Source organism: Chinchilla lanigera, unplaced genomic scaffold (assembly GCF_000276665.1).
Source record: "Chinchilla lanigera isolate Chin_1 unplaced genomic scaffold, ChiLan1.0 scaffold00018, whole genome shotgun sequence".
NCBI classification, from domain to species: domain Eukaryota; kingdom Metazoa; phylum Chordata; class Mammalia; order Rodentia; family Chinchillidae; genus Chinchilla; species Chinchilla lanigera.
The window spans coordinates 17172343-17197683 of record NW_004955419.1 but is presented as its reverse complement, the minus strand read 5'-3'; the positions used below and the strand labels follow the sequence as shown (position 1 = coordinate 17197683).

Sequence of the window (25341 nt, the reverse complement as noted above, 5' to 3'; positions counted from 1 at the left end):
TAATTCATGTTTATTTGTGAAAAATAACCTACAAGTTTGTGCCACAATCTGTAAAAACTCTTACCATAAGTACATTACATATAATTTTTATACTTCTCCAAAACCCAGTGATACTCTTTTGCAATATGAGACGGACATGCTTGGGACACTGAAACTGAACAGGAAGGAAGCACCAAAAGAAAAACAAAAGAAAAAACTAAAAAAGGGAGAAATGTTAGCATATCACAGAAGCAAAGTCTGTGTTATAAAATGGAAAAAAAAAAGATGTCTCCTTTTATTGTCAGCTATTCAAAATACAGAAATGAAGAAATGAAACTAAAAAATATCCAAATAGTGGTCAATGATTATAATAATTCTATGGGTAGTGTTGACAGTGTTGACCAACATCTAGCAAGCTATCCTGTAATCAAAAGGCAAGGAAAAAATATTGTTATAAAATATATATGTACCTTCTGACCTAAACAATATGAAACTCATTTGTTATTTATTCAAAACAAAGGGATTCAAAAGTCATTATCATTTAGATTAGGTCTAGTCGCCCAAATAATTTTTGAAAAATATGGGATAGTGAAACACCAACCAGGACATCCATCATCGATTTCTTTCCCATTATGTTTAGTGGGTGGACATTTTATTGAAAGTATACCACCCACAGAGAAAAAGGAGAGACCAGCATGGCAGTGTAAAGTGTGTTGCTCAAAGAAAGACCATAATGCAAAAAAAAAAAAAAAAAAAAATTTGGAAAGAGACTTAAGTACTGCTGTCCAGATTGCATTGTACATAGAATGTTTTAAGATATACCATACACAGGAAAATAAATTTGATAGTTGTTTTTTACATTTCCTGTTATAGTATCTTGTCCATAACAAAAATACACAATTTTTGATTATGCTACATTGGAATAATTGGACTGATGAGTGGGTAAGATTGTTGTTAGCACATGTTAGGAGCTGTTTGATCTAGAATGAGCTGTGTGACATAGCGTCCAGTCTCCTCACCTGTGCTTTGAGGAAGACAATGCCTAACTTGTGGTGGTATAGTAGTATGGATGGTTGGTGTGCATTTGCGAAGTGCCAAATGCAGCAGGTGACCAGTAAGAGCAATGCTGCTGTTGCTGTTGTTGCCCCTCCATCACGCTGGAGCAGGATTTCCCACTTAGCAGCACTCCTGCCATTTAGGGGCATGTAATTGCTTGTTTTTGGAGGGTTTCTGGGGTATTGCAAGATGTTTAGTAACATCTGTAGGCTCTACCCACCAGTGTTCAGTAACACCACCCTCTGCCCCCAGTCATGATAATAAAAAATGTTTCCAGACCATGCTAAGTGTCCCTGGAGGACAAAATTGCTCCCAATTAAGAACTACTATTATCTCTAAGGCTTGGAATTGTAGGTATTGAGGCCAAGATGAAAATCGCACCATCAAGTAGTTTCAGAATATAGAACCCTAAAAACATTTATGAAGATAACAGTCATGGTTCTCACTGCAGAATGACAAAGCATTTCAGCTGCTGCAAAACATAAGGCTTCTCTCAAGCACTGGGGCATGAAAGTCAGCTTTGAGTTTAAAAGAAATGACTGCTTCTTTTACATCCAGTGTTGTGCTGGCTTTGCAAAAGCAGTAATTTTATGACAGCTCGTAAAACCATTGAATCTCAGAATATGCATAGCTAAGGTAGTTATCTGAACCAACTCCTATCTGATGCTTGGATTTATAATGGACTCAGTGAGTGGGAGGCAGAAGCATTCTCTCCTGGAAGGCTGGAAGTAACAGGGAACTCTCTCAAATGCAAAGTCAAACTCAAGTCCATATTGGATCACCACTAATTATTACAAGATCTTCCTTTGGTCTGAAAGTTTTCATCCTCTTTCTGATCCCTGCCCTACTCTCTTTTTTTTATTTTAAGGAGTATAAAAGATAACAACATAACAACAATATGGACAAAAACAAAACAAAACAAAAGCAATAAAAATGATACAGGGTTTCAGAACAAAATGATAGGAATTAACAGTGGCTGTTATATTACATATTGGTATCTTCAACAAAGTTGCTCAGATTACTAGATGTAAGAATGCAAGATTGATCAAACCATTAAAGAGAATAAAAAATAATTTAAAAAAAACAAATGATACAGAGCTTCACTAAACAAGATGGTAGAAATTGACCAGTGGTTGTTATATTGCATATTGTTGTCTTCAAATTAGTTGTTCAGATTAGAAAAGTCTCTAGCCACAGACCGTAAAAATCTGGACGTTTAGTTTGTGGTCAGCCTTGGCAGCTGGCACAGGTAAGGGAAGAAGCACTCTTAAATTGCACTTGAGCATGTCAATATGCGTGTTTCTTAGCAACAGTAGCAGACCTTTCAGATATACCTCAAGCATCATGACTTACTTGGCTTTGTAGGATCCATTATAACCACTGTGTTTTGGTTTGGTAAATTGGCATAGCATCCAGAACTATGAAAATAGTAGGAATTTTTTTTATCCACACACTGAGCCCTTACAAGAGCCATATTTGGGGAATGCCTGAATTTACCAGCCCTCAGAAGAGTTGCTGCAATTGAAGGAACTGTGCAAGGTCAACTTTTTTGGCAGCTGGTCCTAGCTTTTGGCCTGTGCTTGCCATACCCCAACTTTCCACCTTCAAAAAGCTTTGAAACTAGTACTTTTCTAATTTAAAATCACTATGTGTCACTTGTAATGTGATTATTCTTAATTCCTCTATGTTTTGTATTTATGTGCATGTTCTGTTAAGGAATCGTTGCAATTTTTATTTTATTAGTACACGTTTGTAGTACATAATGAACACATTCATCACGGGGAGCTGGTTCATGTACATAACACATGTCAATTCTTTTTACTTACCCTTTCCCCCTAGCTCTCCCCTCCCTCCATCCGATGATGTCCTCATTTGCAAAAATCTATCTCCCCTATTTCCTATTATTTATCTTTTACTTTGCTTTTTGATTTATTTATACTTTGGGTTTCTCATATAAGAGAAACCATGAAACATTTAAGCTTGTGTGTCTGATTTATTTCATTTAAAACAATGATCTCAAGTTGCATACATTTTCCTACAAATGACTCAAGTTGATCCTCCTTTTTGGCAGATTAGTATTCCATTGTGTATAAATATCACACTTTCTTTATCCATTCATCTGTTGATGGATGTATAAGCCACTTCAAGATTTAGCTGTTGTGAATTGTGCTGCCATAGACATAGGTATGCATGTATCACTATAATACAGTGTCTTTAACTCTTTTGGAAAGATACCTAGGAGGAGACTGGCTGTAACCCCTTTACATTCTTGATGAAATGAAAATATGGAGCCTCCTGTTGATACTCTGTTCCATGGGTTTCACTAATTGTGTTTTCTGAAATAGGAGATAAAATACTGTCTTAGCCTATTTTCTGATACTAACCGAAATATCTGAGGCTGGTTGCTTTGTATGGAAAAGAGGTTTATTTGGCATACAATTTTAGAGACAGACTGCATCAACATCACTGCACCAGCTCTAACAAGGGCCCACTGACTACATCATATCATGGTGGAAGGCACCATGTTAGCACGTGCAGGCGAGAGAGATCACATAGTGAGACAAGAACCCTGAGAGAGAGGCGGGTTCATGCTCACAAGAACTAACTCAGGATCCCACATAAACTTCCTTAATGTCTTCCAAGGGCAGTGGCCCCAGTGACATAAATGACTTCTCACTGTTCCTGCCACCTCTCACATTGTCACACCGGGGACTAAGATTCCAACCCGTGGATCTTTGGGGACATGGACCACAGCAGATGGTCTCTCTGTCCTGCCTAGTGGTCTTACAATATGGAGGTCTTATAGTTGGGTCTGGTGGCTGCAGTCGAGTGCCTACGGGAGGCCAATGAAGGCTTTGAGAGAGAGCAGACCTGCTGAAGCAGCAGACTTGGTATCTCCATCACCATGGCCAGGGCCAACTTGGTCTCCTGAACACGACCCCGCTGTGTGTCTCTTTTTCACTATGGAGGCCCGAGAGGCCCAAGTTGGCTTGTGCTGCCATCACAAAGCCTGTCCCTTCTAGGCTCCCATTTCTGCTTTTCTAGGGTCCAAGCTTAGAGCCTTCTAAGGCAGCAAATGGACAACAAGATGCATAGCACCCCCTCCCTTACAGAGCTTCAATTCCGTAGCAAACCCATGCAGTGCACTAGAAGAAGCACTCCTTTTCCTTCTCCTGCCCCCAAAGCGACTTCATACATTGAGGTCTTTGTATTTCTGACCCCAAGCTATAAATCTTGCCAGTGGGAAATTTAAGGAAGTGAAAGGAAAATATGTAATAACATGTGAGTCAGGTTTGGGATAGTTTTATTAGCAGAAGTTTCCCTACATCCCAGTTCCTGTCTCCTTTCTGAGCATCTGTGTTTAGCACACTTGGAGCACACATCCAGTTACAGTTGCAAAATGATTAAGGAATACAGGCCCAGGTGTGATTTAGCTAAAACATGGAGCTGAGGGTGGAGTCATGAGACACTTGCTTTCTGCTGAGCAGGAGCATCTCCTTCCACGTCGCCAGCCTTTGGTCTCCTCTCCACTGGAATAAAACCTACCCCAGGATCCTACATCTCCTGCCATATCAGAAGACAAAAAATGATGAATAATATCTGAATACTGCTGACGTGCTGAGTAGCTGTGAGGTGATGGGGATACTTCTGCCAGCAAAAATGTCACTGTTGCCGTGCTAAGTGGCAGGAGAGTTGTCACCTTAATCAGATTCTCTAAGAAGCATCTCTAAGTAGACATCTCTAAGTAGCAGTGTCATCCAGCCATTCTAGCTGCGCCATGGGACTCCTTGGTGAAGATTAGAAAATGCAGGTCCCTAGGTGGCGAGCACTTGGACAGGCCGTGGATGAACATTGCCCCCTTCTATCCCTCAGCTGCATCCTTGGGCAGTGTGCACAATGGCCCTTCTTACCTCCTGGTCTCCACTTGCTTTCCTGTTGGCCATTAAGGTATCCCATTCTTGTGTGTATGCGTGTGTGCGTGCGTGTGTGTGGGACCGGGGATTAGACACAGGAGTGCTGTACTGTGAAGCAGATCTTTTTCTTTTGAGACAGGATCTTAATAAGTTGCCCACGCTGTGTCTAACTTGCTACCCTCCTGCCTCACTTTTCTGAGTAGCTGGGATTACAGGCATGTGCCATCATACCTGGCCCCAGCATATTCTGTTCATCTCTGACTAGGATATAATGTCTGTGGGCCAGGACTTTCGAGTCCCTTGCTACACAGCTTCCTGGAGCTGCTGGGACAAACTACTACATTCATGGTGGCTCCAAACAATAGGCATTTATTCTCTCAAACTTGTGGAGCCTGGAAGTCCACACCAAAGTGTCAGCAGGGCTGTGCTCCTTCCAAAGTATGGAGGAAGGATCCTTCCTTGCTTCTGCAAGCTTTCAGTGGCTCCAGATACCCCTCAGTTTGTGACTGCCCAACTTGTCTCTGCCTGCATCCTCCCCTGGCCTTTCACTCTCCTCCCCCTGTGTCTCCCCGTCATTGGATTTAGGATCTCCAGAAAATCCAGGATGACCTCATTTCGAGACCCTTGAATTCATGACATCTGAGATACTGTTTTTGGCTAAGTAAGGTCACATCGTCAGTTGCAGGGTTTAGAATGTGGGCATAGTTTTATTGGGGCGGGCATTCAACATGCTACATCTAAGCCCCTAGAGCACTTCTACTGCTACCAGTAGACACTCAGTAAGTACGTTTAACTTTAAGTGATCTGCATCAATCTTCAGAGGCCTGTAGAATTGTCATGAAGTTACGAAGGCATCATTCACACCCAGAGGCTGTCAGGGTATGGGTGAGGGCCTAAGCATCAGCCTCATACTTGCTGTATTTAAGTCCAGTGTATCTGCTTGCTCTCCTGCGTAATTGTTTTTTCTTTCTTTCTTTTTCTTGTGATACTGACTATTGAACCCAGCACCTTCACACCGACCTACATTCCTGGGTCTTTTATTTATTTATTTTTATTTTGGAGATAAAGTCTCTACATTGCCTTAGCTGAGCTGAAATTTAAGAACCTCCTGCCTCAGCCTCCCAAAGAGCTGGGATTATAAGCATGTGCCACACCAGCTTGCTGGTTTAAATTTTAAGGAAGAGACTTTAACTTCTTCCTAGTCTAGTTTCTTCTAGGAAAAGAAGAGAGAGCAGGGCTGGGGAAGTAGCTTAGTGGTAGAGCATGTGCTTCGTGTGCACAAGGCCCTGGGCTCAATCCCTATCCCCTCCACACACAGATGACTAAGAAGATGGCCATAATAATGAGATCAGTGACCACCTTTGTCAGGTAGTAATGACAATTGAGTGAATATATGCTGAATAGGACTTGGTACCAAATAGATTTTACTTTTTATTATGAAAATAAAAGAGTGATGCGTATCATACATTATATAAATAACCCACAGTTGTTCGAGTTTGCCAGAGCCCCTCTCCAGTTTGAGAAACAGCTGGAGGAGGACCCTGCCCTGAGCAGACGTGTCAGATTCACCTGCGGCCGTGTGCAGGGCCCCGGGTGTCTTGGAAGCCAGCGTCCTTACCACGTTGGCTGCGCAGTGCTGACGGAAGCGCTCAGTTCCCTCCTGCTGTCGGAGCTGCTCTTGTTTTCTACCAGCCTCCACTCAGGTCCTCAGCAGGGTCTGTGGGCTGCGGGGCCCCTGCCCCGGGCCTATATCAGCTGAGATAGAGGATGGGAAAGAACAACTCCAAGGATAGAAGAAATAGGACAAGTGATAGACAGATTTTAGAAGGATCCAGACCAACGGACCAGAGCGTGAGAAGCCAAAGTTATGTCAACAAGTTGTTTTTTTTTTCAAAATGTAGCTTCCCGCATTTTAGTGTTTATTAAAGTGCATACTTAGGATCCCAGAAGGCTGGGAGGCTGAGGCAGGAATATTGCAAGTTTTAGCCCAGACTGGGTAACATAGTGACTTAGTGAGACCCTAACTCAAAATAAAAATAAAATTTTTTTTTTTCTTTTAAATGGGAGGGCATAGCGGGGTAGCTCACTATGGAAGGGAAAAATCCTCAGTACCAGAAAAAAACCCATGAACAACAGCAACATGGCTATGACGTCAAAGTAGGAGTCTGTAGATTTATCTTGTTGAATAAGTAAAGGACAAGTCTGGGTGTTGTCATGGCTTGTGTGGTGACTTCTATGTGTCTTGAGCTGAGTGCTGGTATTGGTCTGAGGTAGATTAGAACAAAACCCTAGTTTGTGACCACAGAAAGTGTAAGAAACATTGCTGCAAATGAAATGGGAGATGAAATGTGCTCCAGAATCACATTTTCTTTTTGCGTAAATGTTAAAATACTGTCATTTCCACTATTGTATACCATTTTATCTTTATATCTAGAAGACAACTAGAGAGTTTGTCCGCTGATCCCTTCCCCATACTTCTCATCTGAACGGTGAGGCCAGGACAGCCCAGGGAACTCAGAATGGCCCCGGCATCCCCCACTACTCCTGGAATGTAACTCAGGTCCTCAACATTCTCTCAGAGCTGCCCTTCTTGTCCTGGGCCTAATGCCAAAGCAGGTCTCGTCCCCTAGATTCCAGTAGTGCCCTCAGAATGATTGGTTTGAGCATCTGCTTCAGAAACGAGGCTTGGGGGCATCTCCATCTTCCACATGAGGTTCTCTTTGGGACTGGGTAGTACTCTGTTAGACAAAGGATATGAGCTCAAGACGCTGGCATTTTGATCTTAACCACAAAAATGTCTTGGTTTATGATCTTGAGAAAAACAGTGAATGTCCCCGCTGAATCTGCTAATAGGGACAAAAGCAAAATTTACCCTCCTTGGGGATTCTAAGAATCTTTGTTAGGCTGTAGGAGGAGTAGGTCTGGAGAGATAATTTAGTCTGGGAAAGCCGAAGTAAAACTTAGCCCTTTGTTCTGTGCGATCCTCCATGCTTAAAACTTCATCAGAGGGCTCCTTCAGCGCTCTGACTTCAGGAAGAACTACATTCACCCCCATTCTGAGTGGGGCACATTGCTCTTACTGTAAAGAAGTGGAGAGAGTGGCTTTTCCTTTGCCCAGTACCATCACATGCCATTCCAGTCTTAATGAAGTCGGGTAGGGAGGAAACTTTGCTCTTGAAGGTACACTCCATACTGGGACAATGAGTCAGAAGGAGCAGCTCATATCTCAGGGCAGGGGCACTTAGATTCCAAGCGTGTCATGTGGCTGTGGACTCCGATGCTGCTCTGATAAAGAACATTATTAGGATGTTCCTCACCTTCTCTTCAGTGAGTACAATCTTACTGGCTTTCAACTACTTTAACTGGAATTTTCCCTGGCTATCTTTTGTGTCACTCAGTAATTAACCCAACGTTCTTTTGCTTCTCCTTAGACCTGAAGCCATGCTAGATACAGCACTCTAGTAAAAGGAAAATGTGGATTTTCCCCCAGGGTTTCAGTATCCACTCTCCACCTTTTAGCAGGGAGCCTCGAGGCCAGCCAGGCCTGCTTATAGGAATAAAGGCTAAGCACTAGCAGCCTTCATTTATTACTTCCATGCCCTTGAACCGGTTACTCAGTATTTTGTGCTTCAGCTTCTCCATCTGCAAAGAGGAAATAATCATAGTGTATCCTCTGAGGATTATTGTGAGGAGTAAATGAGTTAACATATGCAAAGTTGTTTAACATTGTGTCTGGAATGAAGATACCTGCTAGATCTATTAGCTAACCTATTCTGTGTTTGCATCCAGCAGATAGAATAACTCTCAGGCCAAAATTTTCATGCTGGATTTGTTAGATGGGGATTTAATCACATTCTGAAGCACGTTTCAAATCGTATTTACTTTGTTTAACATAAAAACTAAGTATAGACATGTGCTTTGGAGGAGATGGGGTGCAGATGATTCCTTATCATTTTATGATGCTGGAGATCAAACCCAGGGTCTCATGTATGCTAGGCAAATGCTTTACCACTGAGCTATATTCCTAGGCCTTTACCATCATTTTAGAAATGACTTTTGTGTGCTCATCTCCTTTTACTAAGATTCCACTGCGTTTGATAGCACCACATTCAGTAAAACAGGGAAGTGTGGAGGAACACACCTACTGTTGAGATTGTTTTTTAATCACCATTAAAACACATTATAGGTAATCACATTAAAAACTAAAAAGCCATGATTTAATAGGGAAAGAATTTACATAAGTGCTTTATGCAATCAGTTTGTGAGTTTCTCTGTTCTGAGAAGAGTCCATATGGATATGCTTTTTAAAAAGTATTTTAACAAAGAGGTCACATAAAAGCTCTGCTACCCTACTATCCTGGGAACAGTTTTAACATTTGTATCTGCCCAGGTCAGAACAGCATTGAAGTTAAACTCCCAACATGTCAAGTACAAGTACAAATTCACCTGTGCACACATACATACATACATAGTTCCATTCTTCTGATTTTTTTCTCCAGACCATTTACAGACTAGGAAACAGATCTCAAAGAACAAAACAAGAACAATAAACCTCCTTTTTTTTTTTTAGCAGTTTTTAGAATGCTAATTGCATAGTTTTGTTTTTATGTATGCTAGAAATATATTTTCTCTGGACTATTTATGTTCACACTCATAGGAGCAGGAGTCCTTTACTAAGACATGTTCATCATTGCTTGTTGAATTCCTTCACCTTTTAGAAACCAATTTCAAGCTCAGAAATCAGGAACTTTGAACCTAGCATGGGGATACATGCCTGTGGTCCCAGCATTCTGAAACACAGAGGCAGGAAGATCGCAAATTCAAACCCAGCCTGGGTGACTTAGCAGCTTAGTGAGATGCTGTCTGAAAATAAAAATAAAAACAAGGTGAGGCTGTAGCTCAGTGGGAAGGCCCTGGATTTAATCCACAGTACCAGAGAGAAAGATTAAGAATCTCAGTGAAAACAACACTATACTTCACAAAGATCCTAGGAACACCTAACTGATTTGGAATGAACGTTTGTTGAAAGCACTTTCACGTGCTCACAGCACTCTGACTCCATACCCGCCTTTACTACCCATCCTCTCTCCTCTCTCACCCCACACTTCTTGGAGAGTTATCTACACCCAGCATCTCCACCCCCATTCGCTCTTCTATCTGTCCCTGGTTACACTCGCCAAGCCACCAGTGACCGCTGAGTGAGTGCCACAGAGACGCCAGTCTTTATCTTAGTTGAGTTGAATAGCAACTAAAACTGCTTTTTCCTCCCTGTTTCTTCCGGAAACACACTCTTGTTGCTTTGCTTCAAATCACGCTATCCCTGGGCTTCTGTCTCCTCTGCTTCCTTCCATCCTTGAAATATTGGTTCTTTGAGATTCTTGCTGCTCTTTTCTTCTCATCTGTTCTCTCGGGAAACTCCTCTGTTCTCATGGCTTCTCAAGCAGAAACAGTCTTTCATCCCAGCTTTTTCTCTCCAGCTACCCAGACAGCCAGCTTTGCTTCCTGGCCATTGGTATCTGGATGGCCCCCAAACACCTACAATTCAACATATCAAAAATTATACTCATTGCTTTCTCTCATGGTTCCTTCTTTGCGGGTTGTAATCTCACTGAGATTTGTCCAAGTTTAGAACCAAGGTGTCAATTTTTATTCTTTTCCCCATTGCATCCCCTAGAAAGAATTAGTTATTTTATACCACACATCTTTCTGAAGGTCTACCTTTTCCTCTTCCTGCTTTCATGTCAGTAGTCCAGGCCATCATTATCTTCAGTGAAAATTGCTGCCACTGCCCCTTACCCAGCCTCTAGAATCAATTTGTAAAGTGTGTATCTGATGACATCAGTCTCTAGCTTACAACCTTATACTTGTTTTCCTGGGGCTGGAAGACAGATTCTAAACTCCCTAATGTGGCTCAGGAGCCATTGACGCCATGATCTCTGTGGACTTCTAGGTCTTATGTCCCATGTCTGTGTCCTCCCATCACTGGCCCCCTGGTAACTACCCACAGTTTCCTGGACAGGAAACTGCGGTAGTTTGTGTGTTTGTGTGTCCTGTTCTTTGGACATACTGTCCCTTCTTCCAAGAATACTGTATGGCTTCTCTGTAAATGGTTAACTGGTCCTTCAGACCTCTGGTAAGACCTACCTAAGATGCTGCTTTAATGGTTTAAACCAGATTTAATGTTCCCCATGAGGATTTTTAACCTAAAATATCAGAAGCTGTTTTCTCCTCCAGCCTCAGCTCCTTAGGGATGAGAATATGCTGCTCACTTTTGTAGTAAATCCCGTAGCACTGCCTGGGTCAAAGATCTTCCCTATGTGTCTACAGAAGGAGGAGGGAAAGAATGAAGTGTGGTGACGCACCCACGGGTGCTCTGAATATAAATGTTGATAGGAGTTCTCTCTGCGTAGATACTTCCAGCTTAAATCAGGCCTTTGTCTCCATTGTGCTGATTGATATGTGCTCATGACTGAACTAAAGAAAAGTGATTATTTTCCTAACACTTACCTAGAAGTATGGACAGGTACTATCACAAAACCCCACCCAGATCCTCAATTTACTTCTCTGGAGTGGTTGATAAACATTAATTTGGGTAAAGATTATTAAAGAATTGTCCAGTAAGTGTCATTCATGGCAATAACTAAGTGCTAGAGTTACAGAAAGAAAATAAAAATCTTTTCCACTTCTCTTGTGTGTCACATACCCAATGGGAGTAGGTATACAGCAAATGTTGAGAGGTGTCATACCTGTTCTCAAGGTAGAAGTTCAGAGAAAGAAAGAATCATTGAGGACTTTAGAATTTCAGCTTTTACCCCAGTGGAGCTTGGCTGAGGTGAATCTTTCCAAAATTTATCCATTCATTTATTAAATGCTTGTGCTGGAAACCTAGCCAAGTTAGAGATGCAGCGATGAAAAGGACACAGCCAGTACCTCAAGAGAACTGTGGGTGCAGCTCAGTGGTAGAGCACATGCCTCATATAAATGAGGCTGGAAAAAAAAAGGAATTCATGAAAAAGTGGGGAGGGCTGAGGGTTTAGCTCAGTGGTGGAATATTTACCTAGCTTGGCCTTGGCCTTGGGTTTGATCCCCAGAACCACAAAACAAACAATCTTGAGTCAGTGCCCTCAAGAGACCTATAATCCACTCAGAAATAATAGCAGACAATGCTTCATAGTCCCTTAATGTTAGATTTCCAGAGGTCATCTGAAGTTCCTGTGCTTATGTTTCTATTGCATCACTTTAATTAATGGTAGAAAATTCCCTTCCAGGAATTTTTTTTTTTTTTTTTTTTTTTACCTTTGAGAGAATTAACTCTGACTTTGGACAGTACATTCTGATCCCTATCTAGCATATTTTATTAAAAGAGTAATACCCAAGTCTGTTAAAGCAGTGATGGACCCATCCAAATAAATAAATACTACTAAATCAAGTTCAGTATTTCTCATTAACTTGGGAGGAAATTTCAGGTTTGTAGGAGGTGAACTTTGAAGGCTCTGTTGGCATATGAACTGAATGACTGCCACTGAAATGGAGATGTACATGGATAACAACAGACCGGACTGGAAAGTGTAGGCCCTTTCTGGAAAATTCCCTCAGTGAAATTCCCTCAGGGAAACTTTGGTTCCTTTCAACCGCAGGGGCCCAGCGCTAGAGCTGGACCTCAGTTACCAGATGACACGATCGTTAGGAAACCAGCCACGGGGGTGTTGGAATGGAGCCTCGCTGGCAGTGTCAGTGGGTTGTCACGGATGCTCTGTGCAGACCAAGCTCATACGGCTCTTCCCAGCTTGCTCACCTGTTGTATACAGCTGGGGGGTCCGGCTCCACTAGGAGACTGTCAGCACCTCTGATGAGTTGGCCCTTCCTGGGACGGGAGGGAGATGTGGAAACAGGGAGGACAGTGAACATTGGATGGCTGCTCTCACAGTGTCACTTCCTCCCTTTGAAATGAGCATAGGGCCAGCCATGGTTAGCCCCTCTGCATAGGTCCTGCTGTCTGCTCAAAGATAGGACCATCTCAGACCTATCCCAGAAGGAGAAGGCCAGACTGGAAGTAGATCATGGAGGAGTTTGACCATTAAGTGAAGGGACTCAAGATTTATCCAAGAGGCTGTGAGGGCGCTCTTAAAAGTTTCAGAGTTGTGTTAAGCCCAGTGGCAAAGCTAGGGTTTTGATCCAGTGCTGCAGCTGTAGCCAGGGCAAAGTAGAGAATTTAAGGATGGACTGGGAACCAATTGCATATGTGGTCAGTTTAGGTTGAGTTTGGCACTGTTAAGGAAGAAAATGTTTGACTGGCAGGAGAACCATTATATCAGAGAGCAAATAAAACAATTCACTCAAAAATCCCAAGGTTATCACATCTGAGCGAGAGCAAGCATCCGACAGCGGCAGCCCAGAGCTCGGGAGAAGGTGAACTTCCAACCTAGGAGCCAGTTCTAGGCCTGATCATTTGTGTCTTCTTTTTTTTTCAATCTCAGAAATACCTGGGGCCTGAATAGAGTTCTACCATGGATTAGAAGTTTCTCTTTCCCTAAGGTCCTAAAAGCTTGAGCGGTCTTACAAACGCAGGACCAGGCATGCCCTTTTAGCAGCACACTGACCTTCCTCTGAATTTCAGCTCCACAGGGGACCCTGGGCAAGTTGCTGAAACCGTCCCCAAAGCAGATATCAATGATATGTGGCTGCTGTGATGCGTACGTAGTTTAGTTAATGTATGTAATGGGGTGATGGAGCCATTGGTTAGCACATGGTGAGGGCCCCACACTATCAGTGTCCTTTGGTTTTTTCTTCTCATGCATCAGAGGATTTGTACTCTGTAGGTCCCATTCCTCTCTGGCCAGAAGCAGAGAGGAACATGAGAGGCATGTGAGGACAACAGCATCATCCTTTTATTTGCAAGTCCCTCATTGTACATTGCTCTGGCTCCTTGAAAGGCTGTACGTTAAACCATCATTTTAAGGCAGTGAGATAGCTCGATGCCCCTGGAAGCTGCTGTAACCCCTTGTCAGCTGAGCCAAGCCATCCCTGTCTTCTTGTCCAGGTGCTGTTCCTGTCCTGCTCAGTTCTTTCACACGAGGTGTACATTTATGAACTTACTTTGCTCTTTAGCCACTTCCTCAGTTAGCACTCAGAGGAGAGGGCCCCGCAGCCAAACTTGCTGTGCCCTTGGTCCTGGCTGGACTTTACAGTCCAAAGATGCATAGGACGCGCTCCTGCTGTGGGAGGAATTCTGTGTCCGTCAAGGAACACAGAGATGCTTGTAGTCTGGTCCAGAGAGCGGAGAAAGCGGGGAGGCACGTGTGCAGACCCACAGTGAGGTCCCCACCCAGTTCCACAGATGCCGGCTTTGGCCTGTGCAAGTTCCTGTGTAGGTCCTGGGGTCACTTTGGGGATAGAGCTTCCCATCCTTGTACTCGGAGTCTCTTCGACTTCACAAACCTCTTCTTATGCTTGATCTCACTAACCGCCTAGCATTGCTGGCCCAGGTCACTGCGTTTTCAGACAGAGGGATGGAAGAGCTGCCTCCTAAGCACGGGGCCAGGGACCCAGAGGTGGCGGAGATGCAGCCAGGGCTGGGTGAGGGGCTGACACCCTGCAAGCCCCGCTGCTCCTTTCCAGAAATGGAAGGAGCTGTGAGCCTTGGAGTCCATGTCAGCCCTGTGATGACCTCCCGTGGTAGAAAGGACATGGGTGTCAGGAGGCATCGGCAGTGCTGGAGCAGAGGGTCATTCGTTGCGTTTCTCATCACTGACCTTTGGAGACAACCGCTGTAGCCCATTTACACGGCCCCTCTGAAGGCTGTGACCCAATGAAGACAGTTCAGATGCTCCCAGCCTCTACCTCCGGAAGGCTCAGACCTCAGGAGCTCTCACCAGTTGCTCTCTCAATCTAGAGAACATAACAGGGTAGATTCCCGGGCACACAGCTCAGCTGGAGATTTCGATGCACAGCACTGGGGTCAAGTGTACTGGTCTTTTGAGAAGAAATTCACAAAGTGTTCGGGGCTGTGGACATTTTCATGTCGATATAATGAGTAACCATACTAGCAAATCTGTGGAATGACAACAGGTTTTGCACACAGTGGGATGAATTTGCCGGCCACTAGGTGGCCCCCCAAGTGCACAGAAGCCTCTTTCACCTAGAAACCTTCTATCTGATTTTCTGGATTATCGTAAACATGTAGGCGCACACATGAATGCAATCTGAACTTTTCCAGTTCTTGAAGCCAGTAATCAATTTTTTACTTTTTCTTTAAGCATTCAAAGGATGGGATCTATTCACATAGTCTGGAAAATTGATTCAGCATCAGAGTATGGGTATTCCTAAATCTTCTGGGCCAAATCCACAGGATTAAGAAGATAAATTTGAATTTATTCTACTAAACAGTATGTTTTGGTTTGTCTTGTAAAGCTGTGCCTACAGAATTTAAGAGATGAATCTTTAATATTTTTTAAGAGCTGAAAAAGAAGGAAAGAACAAACATTTAAATAGTGCATTCTCCATGGCAGGCAGTGTTTTGGGATATTTTAAATATTAACTCTTCTAAATTTTATAACTTGGGCCGGGGATATAGCTCAGCTGTGCAAGTGCCTGCCTGGCAAGCGCGAGGTCCTGAGTTCAATTCCTGGTACCAAAAATAAATAAATAAATAAATAAATTTCATAACTTTTAAGTCATTTTGCTATATCTATCTTTACAGTCATTTGACAGGTGGGGAAAAGGAGGCTAGCAAGAGTGAGCTTACACAGTGCTTCACTCAGAAAGAGTCAGAGCTTATTCAAAACTGAGATTAGCACCGGGGGTGTAGATTACTGGTAGAGTGCTTGCCTGGGATGTGCAAAGCCTGGATATATATGACTTCCAGCACTGAAGAAAAATAGACACTCATATGAGTTGAATCCTAATCAGTTTCATTTTTGTGGGATACCCTGCTGGCTGCCACTGACCTAAAACAATCAGAAGGTTTAATAGAAATCAGATTGCAGCATGGAAGGTGTTTGGGTTCTGATTGATTTTTTTTTTCTTCCTCTTGATTTTCATTTCTATAATTTAGAAATAAGATAATCCTTATTCTCTGTGAAAGACTCTAAGAGTGTTTTATTACTATTGGTGTAGTTTGGGTTTCATAGGAATATGAGAATTCTCATGTGTGCCCAGGAAGTTTGTCATCATTCATTCCCTCATCACACAAAAACATTTATTGTGGCCCCAGGTCATGGTGTCTGTGTGAAACTTCTCATATCATGGTGCCCTCCTATATCCAAACTCAGTGTAGTCTGCTCTGGACTCTTGTATGGTCAGGAGCCTCAGTGAGGTGCTGCGCCCTCAGCAGATAGTTCTTCCTTAGTGTCAGGATCCAGAGATGATAGATGTGTGAGAGCAACTTCAGGGCTGGGACCCCTGCAGAGTAAGGAGATGACCGGTGCGAACTGTGCATAAGCCAAACCAGCAGGAAGAGGAAAAGCACATTTTGCAAGCCTTATTTTGGAACAGTATGTATTACAGGTTGGACCTCCCTGATGGGGAAATCCAAAATCTCTTTAAACACAGATATGGCACTGCAAGAGAAGACTAATACACCATGAAACAGGTGCATGCACAAAATGTTTTCAAATATTGTATGAAATTACCTTCATGCTACTGTGTACAAGGTATGTCTGAAACATAAATGAATTTTGTGTGGAAATATGGGCTCCGTCTCCAAGATGCCTCATTGCACATATACAGATTTTCCAAAATTAAAAAAAAAACTAAATCCCAAATACCTCTGGTCCCAAGTATTACAGAAAAAGGATATTCAAGGTATAGTCCTGTACTCATGATTTACATTTCCAATGGCCTGTCATGCCATTCCTTTGACAGAGGGCTTAAATTAAAAGCACAAATCTCTGAATAAGTTTTTTCTCCCCTCTGGATAAGTTTTAAGTGACATTGGTTTTTTGAGGGGCCCAATGCAAGCTATTTCCTTGTAAAAAGTCTCTCTAATTTGGCTTCAGGAATACTTTTCCACTTAAACTTGGAAGCCTACATCTAGGTCATTTTGTACCTGGACGTTTCTATTGGCAGGCTCCTGGTGAGAGGGAAATTTTCCCTTTACAGAGTGTTTTGGCTTGGAAACCCCAGAAACCTACATCATTCTCAGTATAACATTCTCAACAGAACAGCGGTCATTGTAAAAAGAATCAGTCTATAGGGATGAAGTTCTCCAGAGAATATTTTAAACTTTAGTTTTAGTTTCTAAACTTTTTACCTCGATACGCCATAACCAACCTGGTGCCGCAATGGTCCACTCAGCTCCTAGCCCTTAGGATGTCCGATCTTATCCATGCCCCTTCCAAGTCTGGACCCATACGCCTGTAGACCACAAGGGGGCACCCATGAGCCAGAGCCAGAGCCAGGATATTTAAGCTTCAAAACAGCAGAACCACTGGAAAAGCTCCCCACCCCCGCCAGGGACATCTCATTGGCATTTTAAAGACAGAATATCACTATTGTTTCTGTAAGACAGAAATATGACAGAGTGACGCCAGAAGACTCTGAGGATTATGCAAAGGGGAAACCAACAGCGAAAGAGCAAGATGCACCTGCAGCTGGCGCAGGACAAGGTTCTGGGTACTGACAGCCTCCTGGCTGTAAGAAGAGAAATCCCAAGATTTGCCCAGACCCCATCATAATCCTGTAGTCTGTTCCTGTCCTGTTACAGCCTCAGGAGAACAAAGGCAGCTGCCTAGGCTGCTCCTTGCAGTGGGAACTCGTGGAATTGAGGCAGTTTCACTCCTTGGAAGATTTTAAATTAGGGCCCCAAGGTTCAAATTCATGTCCTGGCCTTCAGTTTATTACACATCACCAAAGGGTACAGAGATGGTTGTAACCCCTGATACATTTCCTAAGAAGAGGAAATTTGTGTGCTCAAGACAGCTGGGGCACCACAGGGACGCGGCTGAGCAGCGGGCGGGGTGGGAAAGGAGGGAACGGCTGAGAGCTCTCGTTTCTCAAGTTAATGTTGCTTAATTTTTTCAGCCCAGCCGATGGTCCCACACTAGTGCAAAATGACTGATTTAGGAAATCCTCGGTGTTCTAATAGAAATATCAGGGGCTGGGGATTTAGCTCAGCAGCAAAGCGCCTGCCTGGCAAGCGCAAGGTCATGAGTTCAGTTCCTGGTACCGGAGAAAAACCAAAAAAAAGAAAAAAAGAAAAAAAAAAAAAAAGAAATATCAATAAGTGGAGCCATCTTGGTTCCCAGCATAGACGATGCTGCACATGGCTTCACTACCTTGGTTCTGAAGAACTTTTAATTGGCCTGTGTTTTCTGTTCCTTTTTCTACACATCCAAATCCATTCTCTGCACAACTATGGACATGTTCTCTCTAAAAGGTAGCTGATCCTATCCCTCCTCTACAATTAACAAACAAGAAACTTACTTTCCTGTTACCTTCAGGATCAGGCGCCTTAGTGTGATATTCACAAGCCGTCACATCCGGGACCTGAGCCTCACTCACTTACTTGAACCCTCCTTGCACATTTCTACTTCAGAACCCCCTTTGTTCCTGCTGTCACCATTGCCTGCAATCCTTTCTGAATACCTCTGTTTCGATGTTTCCAGATCCTTCCAGATCCTTCTGTTAGGTTCCAGGCCTCTGAAATTCTCCCACCCTTTCCCTAAGCAGAGTTCTTATTCCCACAGCATCTTGGGCCTCTGGTTTGAACTCTATAACTTTTGTGTTATAATTACATATCTTACTTCCTCCTTGGATGAGTTTCCCACAAATAGAGACTGGGAAACTATTACTATACCTAGCTCAGCACTTCCTTGGTAAATATTAATGAATGACTCAAAGCATTTCAACTATCTCTTTGAAGGTCATAGAGGCCCATGTATCCTGAACATTTTAAGTGCTATAGTTTCTTCTTTGGCTACTTGGACCAGGAACCTCCTCTATTTTCACTGCAGGTTTTTTCCCCCTGCCGGGTACCTGGTCTCTGAGTCTAGGATGCCTTGACCTAGGGCCAGGATTGCAACCCCTCTGCTCCTGAGAGGAAGGGGCAGGGCTCAGTGGCTGTGCCTTTGAGAACATGACAGAGAACAATAGCAGGAAGTGGCCAAGTGGGAAACAATCAGCTGGGCTCAGCCCATGTGGAGGAGCTTCCTGATTGGCTTGATCTCTTCTGAGCAGGAACTCTTAGAATAACTTTGGAATTATCCCAGTGGGGTGACAAATTTCTCCACTAAAAAGGAGCTGTCACTTGGTAATGCCAAGCATGGAAAATACAGTTAGAAAAACCCAAAAGCTATGACGAAGTTTCCTTCAGGGAGATCAGTTCGGGTTTACCAAGCCTCTGCCACAGTTCCGCTCACTGAATCTTTGTCTCAGGTACAATTAAGTTGTCATCTGGATCTTCCACGTAGAATAACAGCCTGCCCTCTGGGGCTCAAAGGGAACTTTAGTGGCCCATTGCCACACATGGAAATCCATGGTACCGGTGACCACCAGGGGAAGCGCTCTCCCTTGGGACATCTCACTGCAGTATATATGGAGCTCTGGCTACAAATGCTTTTCTAGGCAGTGGGGAGCATAGCAGTACCTGAAATGTTCCTTCTACTTTCTCTGAGCAGTGGTTTCCAAGTTATGTTCTGTTCCGTAGAATGAGGCAAGAGGTGGTGTGGGCGGAGTTCCTAGACAGCTCACTCCTCGACCAGAGCAGCTCTACTCAGTCAAGATGTTGGGAAGAGAAAATTCTACCCCGCAAAAAGAAATGATGAAAATCTTCAGAGCAGGAGCCATTTCATTTGCTCTTAGGAAGGAGGCAGCACGGTGTGGTAGTTAATATCCCAGTCTCCAGTGACAGGAAAAAGCTGTGCTTCAAATCCATCCATGCCACTTACAGAAGTTACTCAGCCTCTTTCAACCTCACGTTCTTCATCTGACCAGTGTGGTTTATACTTGTATTATTTTGCATAGTGCAGAGGATTGAATAATATTTATATCCAATGTATTGTCAGGCTCATGGTAACACTCAAATGTTAGCTGTTTTTACCATTGCGCTTGTTGGACCTTAAATGATCTTTTTTTAAAAAATGAGTCATTAAGATACTAACTAAAGTATCTTGAAAGCACCACCAATCTTCCCAGAGTCACCTCCTGTACAAACAATGCAAAAATGTGTTGTGCAACATTTTAGGGGTTGATGGGAATTATGGGTGAAGCCATCTGGATGCTGCCATTCACATGCACACAGAGGCTAATGGGAAATTCTGACTCCACAGGAAGGCCATCACAGAGCACTGGCTTCAGGCACCAACAGTGAGTAAACAGGGATTTGTAAGAGAGGAATGCACCACATGAGCAATTCTTACAATCTGGTATGGAAGCCCAGATGCTTTCTGCATGAAGGCGGAGCTCAAAGAGAATCACAGGGTGCTATGAAGTAAATGCTGAGACTGTTCATCCTTCAGGCCCAATTCCTGCATATCTGTAGATTCACTTAGGTGAGCACCAGAGTAAAAAAGTAAAACAATCATTTCTCATGCGCAGACACACACCTTTAGTCAGATGTAATTATGTGTTGGGGGTGTTCGGGGTAAAGAGTGAAAGCTTGGAAAACATAGCAGTTACCTTCTGCTATATCAGAGAAGGTAAAGCCAAGTTTCTTTTTAATTAGCTGGGTTTTTTTTTTTCTCCTCCACTAAGTCCAGAGTTGCTGTTATTTTGAATTTGTTATTTTAAGAACTATTTTCCACTGAAGAAACTGGGCCAAAGGTTCTGTTTTGAGGCTACTTCCAGTTGGGAGTTTAATCCCTAAAATATTACCCAGCCCATGTTTATGGAGAACTGTTAACAAGACAGTTCTTTGTTATCTGCAAGATAGCTAGAAGCCATATTCAAAGAGAGAGAAGAGACGGCAATTATCCTCAAGACATTGGCAAACTGGAGTTGAGGAGGTAGCCCCAAATCCAAAAAGAGGGATTAAAATACAGTGGGATTAAATAGTAATGAGGAAGGGTACCAGGAAAACTTCTAGCCAGAGATGAGACCTGAGCAGAATCTCAAAGAATGAATGGTAATTGCCCAGAGGAAAGGGAAGAGAGAAAACAGAAGCCCTTCGAGCAGAGGGAGCGGTAACAGCCAAAACACTGAAGCAAAAAAGCGCACCAGGAGTGCAGGTTGCCCCTGGAGGAATATTATTGTTCCTGGAGGTCAATGGGAGGGTGAGCATGGGTCGTGTTAAAATGGTAGCAGAGGGCCTGTGAGGGGCTTCCAATAGGGGAATGCATTGGGGTTTGTCCAAGTGCATTGTGAGTTTGACCGTGATGGGGCTAAATAGAGGCAGAGAGAGGTTGGAAGGTTGTTGCGGGCATTTAGGGGAAAGAAGGAGTGAGCATGTCCTGGGGCTCAGGAGGAGGAGATGCAATGTGAAAGACACTTTGGGGGCAAGTTGGCAAGACTTAATGAATCATAAAATATACAGGTGGTCCTCAGCTTATGATGCTTTGACCTGTAACTTTTCAACTTTACGCATGATGTACATTCAGCGGAAGCAGTGCTTCAGATTTCAAAGTTGATCTTTTCCTATACTACTGACATGTGGTAGGATCCGTCTTTTGATTCTGGGCAGGGGCAGTAAACTGTAGCTCCTTGTCATCCGCACAGTCATGAAGGGAAATAACCAAGACTCTGCAGTGTACTGTGTTGCTAAGCTGTGTGTTAGGCAGGTTCGATGTATTAAATATATCTACATTTGATGGTGCCAAATACCTTGTAATGTTTTCAATTTTGGGTGGGCTTAGTGGGATGAAACTCCACTGCAAGCTGAAAGGTATCTGTAAGGGTATGTGCTGTCACCAAACAGGGACAAGCCAGAGGTCAAGGTAACATCCAGCCTTATGTCTTAGGTAGGATGGGTGATGTTGGTACCAGCAACTGAGCAAGAGAAGGTTACAGGGAGACAGTATTAGAGAGGAAGGTGAGCTTGAACTTGCGTGCATTGAGGCTGAGATGCCCATGGATGATCTAGAGGAAAATTCAAAGTACAACTGTACATAGAGGCTACTGTTAGGGGAGATACTGAGGATGCAGGTTGGATAGATGGAGAAAGGACAGAATGAGGCTGGGTGTGATTATCCAGGTTTCAAGTGCTGAGTAAGAACAGTGAACCAAATAAACATTAATAAAGGAGGAGAAGGGGAGCCCAGATTGAGACTCCAAAGGAGAAGAGGAATAATCATCATTGTATTTAAAAATGAAGAAATAAGAGCTAGGCCTGTAGTTCAGTAGTAGAACACTTGCCTAGAATGTGGGAGGCCCTGGGTTCAATCCCCAGCACCAAAAAATAAGTAGATAAGTAACCTGTAAAGATAAAAATGAAGAAGACAAATAGGGTCATGCTGCAGAGGGTACAGTAGACCTGGCAATTGGGAATCGCGGACTTTATTCAAAGCAAATACACTGGCAGTGAGCAAGGAAGAGTGAGGAAAGCTGAGGAGGGATTGGGTTTTGAGATGTTGAGGCAGAAAGAGGCAGCTGCCCTTGCCGAAGTCTGTAAGAGAGATTCAGTGGTCAAGAGACAGGATGCAAGGTCGAGAAAGTTCATCTATTTTTAGCATGAATTGATTCTTGTTTATGGACTACTGGGAAAGACGTATCTGGGAGAGAGGTTAAGATACAAGGGAAATAACTGATGATATCCCATCCCAGGGGGACCTGAACACTGTCAGGTGCATGGGTGGAAGTGTTGGTCTTCAGCAAGAGATCCTGGGTCAAAGGCTGGAGGTAAGAAAGTGCGCTAGATGGGCCTTTGCCTCCTCCAAGGAAGACAGACAATTTAGGGGAAGAAAGAGTTTAAGACACTGGGTGGAGGGAAAGTACATGCTATTTTGAAAAGAGAGCATCTCACTTTCCTGTAATCAAAACACTTCATTTCTTATGAAACAGACTCAAATAAGAATCCCATCCGGGAAAGCAAAGCTCAGCTCAAGCGTGGTAATGATTTCCTGCATCAGAAATCAACTTGCACAGATTCCAGTGGTGCGAGTCATGTGACTCGAGAAGCAGTTGAACTGAGCTGAAGAAAACGTACAGAAAGACAATTTCGTTTATGTTTATTTGGAATAAGGCTAACTGTATCACAGTCAGCAATACAAAGTGCTGCTGTATCCCAGCTGTATACTTAAAACAAGGATAAACAACCCAAGGTTGATGTTCTTTTGCTTTTCTCGCTAAGTATCTAAATTGTTTTAATTTAGGGGAAAGTAACAAAGCAAAGCCAAGATTTTTAAAATTATATTTAATATCCCCACCTCCAAGTTAGTTTTGTAGTAGAATCAGTACTTTGGAAATATGTACACATGCATTGCCTTTCTTTTCATTCACTCAACCAATATTTATTGAGCATCTGTATACATAAGAAGTAATATGAGGTACAATTATATACTGTGTATGTATAATTGTATATATATACCTCTTGGCCTCCGAAATGCAGGAGGGTGTAGCTCAGTGGCAGGGCATTTGCCTAGCATTTGCAAAGCCCTGGGTTTGATCTCCAGTACCACAAAATAAGTAGATAAATGAACCATAAAATAAAAATGAATAAGGCAAATAGAATCACACTTACACTTGAGAGGGGTTTGTCTAGGTAGGACTGGGGAGGATATATACATTTTTACTGCTCAGTACAAAGCAAGGTACACCAAGTACCTAAGAGCTAAAAATGCTATGGGATTCAAAGGAGCAAGCATATCCAGTTGGAGAGATTTATGGGAAATATTACTAAACAGACAGAATTTGATTTGGACGTGTATGACTGGGTCTGTCTTCAGCAGGTGGAGTTGAGAGCAGACAGTGCCCCTGGCTTTTGCTTGCAGGAGTCCCTTTCAACTGCAGTACAGAGAACCAGAAGCACAGAGTTGGGCTGGGCAAGGCTTGGAGCAGAGCAAAGAGGGTGTGAACTTCCAGCCTAGGAAGTTGGGCTGGATTCAGGAAGGAGGAGAGAGTCACCAGGAACTTTTCAACAGGGAGAGGATATGAGCTGCACATTAGGAATTCTTAAAAGGACTTTTCTCTTCTCACCATACTTATGTTGTAGGCATGATGTGGAAAAAAATAAAAGAAAGAAAGAAAGGGGGTTGTTTTTTCCACTGACACCTTTCAGTCAAGGGAAGTCTTGTTCTTCCAAAAGGAGAAGTGGAAATCCTCTGTTTACTTAAGGGCCATGAAAATTTTTTTCACAGTTAAGTACCAACCAATCTGCCGTGCCTCCAGATACACTCATCTAAATAAAAGGAAGCTGTTTCCTGACTGAGTCACAGATGAAAAATATTTGGGATGTGCCATAGAAACAAATGCACTGTCTTCCTGAAATATGTAAAGTGGATTTTGTAATGTCTATTTGTGGGAAAACAGTCTTCTTCCCAGTGTTCTAACAGAGAGAGACCAGGTAGAGAGGTGTGGGAAAGGAAGAGAAAAGGAGGCTAAGTATTCTTAGAATGGCAGGAAGGGGCAGAGAATGAGATCTCGGCCGGTCTTGGAGCCAGGCAGCAGGGGCTAAGGGGACAGTCTCTGTGGGGTCCTACTGTAGGAATGATTCAGCTCCAATTACTTTGTGTACCTGGGTCACTCTTATCAAGACACAAGCTTCTGGGCAGGAGTCTAGTTGGCCTAGGTTAGTTAGATTTCCCCTCCTTGGCCAGGGATGTGGGCTATCTGATCAACAGTTTCACCAAAGCCACAAGGAATCCCAAAGAGATTTTTTTTCTTAATCCAAGAGCTGGATTATTCTCAGAAGGAAGCGTTGAAGAAAATCCTAGGCAGGCAAAATGTGTAGCTGCCCACCCGCCACCCCTTCCCTTGGCTTCTGTCCTGTACTCACTTCTGAACCTACTTCTCATGTCACCTGGCTTCTGTTTCCACCACGTAACTGGGACATCCAGGTCAAGAGTGAGCTCAGTGTTATTAAATCTTCATGTAGAGGTGACTGAAAGACTAGCGAGGTATTTAAAATGGATGGGTAGCCACATCTTTCTGATGTAATCCACCCAGCAGAGGCTCTAGGCATCAGACTGACACAAAAAGTTCTCCAAAGAAATGCTAAGAAGTGAGGGATTATAATTGTGCAATCAGTCAAAACTCCTGCTGAGACTTTGGATGCAGCTCGGATTTAGGGAAATGGAGGAGGGAGAAGGCACACGCACTTCCGGACAAGCCCCATTCACTAAGGCTGATTAGCAGTAATGAATTCCAAACTTTGCCATTGCTTGTTTTTCCCCTTCTGCTGAGTCACTGATAAGGCTGTGGGCTGTGGGTAGCTGTGACACCAAATCTCCAGCAGACTTCTCAGATCATTCATTCACAGTTCAACAGCATGTGGGAAGTGTCTCATATTAATTAGGAGTAAATA

General features: G+C 43.2%; 1 protein-coding gene across 1 annotated transcript in view; it reads left to right on the top strand.

The window, feature by feature from the left end:
* The window catches only part of LOC102017879 (A-kinase anchor protein 2), a gene marked incomplete at its 5' end in the record, with an annotated part of 466044 nt that overhangs the window by 208626 nt on the left and 232077 nt on the right, over positions 1-25341 (top strand).